Consider the following 2,479-nt stretch of genomic DNA (forward strand, 5'->3'; position numbering starts at 1 on the left):
CTCACTATGTAGTTCAAACTGCTCTGGAACTCACTGTGTAGCCCAGGCTGGTCTCAGACTCGCAGTGATCCTCCTGCCTCAGCCTCCTGAGTGCTGGGATTACAGGCGTGCGCCACCACGCCCGGCAGCTATTTTTGTCTTAGAGAGGATATATTTTCATGTGAAACTTAAATATGTGTGGAATATTATCTTTATATGTAATGTGGTATAAACAAATTTTGGAACATTCATGTCTGTATTGTATAAGTATCATATAATATAAAGTATCACGTAAGCTGTAATAGTGAACCTTTGAAATCCGTATTTTCATATGTTAACTTAAGTTGTCTTATGAATCTTACCATTTTACTTTTTCGTTATGTGATTACTCTTAAAATGCTTGTTTTTATTCTAGCCTGTTTCAAATACTATTTTACGTAGTCCTTTAAGTGTTATTTAATCTGAAGAAATAACATGTAACATTTTAAACCAGTTATCGTCATTCAACATGCAACAGTCTAAAGAATATATCAGAAAAACCCTCCTAAATTTTTCATTCTCTCTACATCAGAAGGCCTCAGAAAATGTAGGTGTGTACTATCTAATTATCTTTTCTTCAGTCTTCGTTTGAAGGTCCAAACTGATTGTCTCTCTTCACCTGTACTTACTTTGCTATTATCAGAACTTGTTTTTACTTTCTTTCTCCAATTTTGAATTATATTCTAAGGAATTTAGTGTGTCCTTCAGATTTTAGGGAAGAAATTGTCTTCTGACCCCATTCTTCTATATGCTAATTCCTACCTCTGCACTAATTTTTTATTGTAGTAACATAGTCTGAGAACTTTTATAATGTTTAACTTCCTTCATCTCTCCTCATCAAGAGCCTTTGTTTCTGGTTTTTCAAAATAGGGTCTCACTGTGTCCCTCAGGTTGGCCTTGGCGTGAGAAGACATTTGGGAAGTAAGGTTTCTAATTAGACTGAGCCTTGTATCATTGTTCTTGTGGTTTTGATTTCAGTGAAAAGAGGAGGTGTCAAGAGAAATGAAAAGATGCAAGAGCCAAAATTATAGCACAGTATTTTTATTCATGTTTTATACTTTAAAAAGCAATCATCCTTGTGTGGAGAAACTGGAACCCTCCGTATTGCTGGTGGGAACATAAAATGGCATAGCTGCTGTATAAAACAGTCTGTAGCTTCCTCAAAAAGTAAAAGTGGATTTATGTGATCTAGCAGTTCAACTTCTAGGAATATACCCAAAAGAACTAAAAGCAAGAAGTGGAACAGATATGAGTGTTTGTAACAGCGTCATTCACAATAACCAAAAGGTGGGAGCAACCCAGTGTCCATCCCTTCAACAGGCGAAAGAATAAATAGAATGTGGTACAAACCTATAACAGAATAATGTTTGGCACTAAAAAGGAGTGGGATTATAACGCAGGCCATAACCAGGTGAGCACTGGCACTTTATGCTCAGTGAATGAAAATGCAAATATTGTATGTGTAGCTCCATCTGTATGAGGTACCTAGGAGAGTCAAGTTTGTAGAGCCTGCAGGACTGAGTTCACCAGGGATTGGGAGGAGGGAGAGTTGGTAGTAGTGCACACAGGCACAGAGTTTCTACTGGAGGTGACGAAAGAGCTGTGGACATGGATGGTAGTGATGGTTGAACAACAGTGTGGATGTACTTAATGCAGCTGAACTTATACCTAAAACCAACTGAAACGGAAAATTTACATTTTTGCTTCAATTTAAGGAAATTGTTTTACAGTAATTGTTTTGAAACTCCTAGGTAAACACAGTTGTAAGGGAGTTGTAGGCCAGCACAGATGCATCTGTGTCACTGCTTGCATGTGGTGTATATGTTCAAAGATAAACCTTATTACACACCTCACAGATTGCTTTACACAGCCTGAAAAGCATTTGGCACACTTCCATGTGGGTACTCTTCACTGCAGAAAGTTTATCAATAAAGTGGCTTATAGTTTAATGAACTGGTACTAATTATTCTGTAAGTATAGTGTCTGATATCCTATTGAACAATATTATATAAATTAAATATTCAGCGACAGTGTAACAACTATAAGTACTTTTTTTGGGGGGGCACTGGGGATCGAACTCTGGAACCTTCCACTTGTGAGACAGGTGGAGGAACCGCTGAGCTAAATCCCGGGCCCCCAACTACAAGTACTTGAAAGGTCTATGAAAACATTTGCTTTGAAATGGAAAGTCTTTGTGTAATTTTAAAATTATTAATGTATTTCTTTGTAGAAAGATGCTGATTTTTGCCCTTAACTCGTTGAAAATATATGGCAGCAAGCACATAATGTACAGCTTAATGAAAATATATTTACCAGTGTCATTTAATTACCAGATGTACATTTAAATGCATAATTTGAAAAATGTCACTATGGGCTAGGGATTTAGCTCAGTGGTGCCACTGTCTACCTTGCAAGTGAGTCCTGAGTTCAATCCCCAGTACCAAAAAAAAAAAAAAAAAAA

Source organism: Fukomys damarensis, unplaced genomic scaffold (assembly GCF_012274545.1).
Source record: "Fukomys damarensis isolate Sample0158 unplaced genomic scaffold, DMR_v1.0_HiC HiC_scaffold_37, whole genome shotgun sequence".
NCBI classification, from domain to species: Eukaryota; Metazoa; Chordata; class Mammalia; order Rodentia; family Bathyergidae; genus Fukomys; species Fukomys damarensis.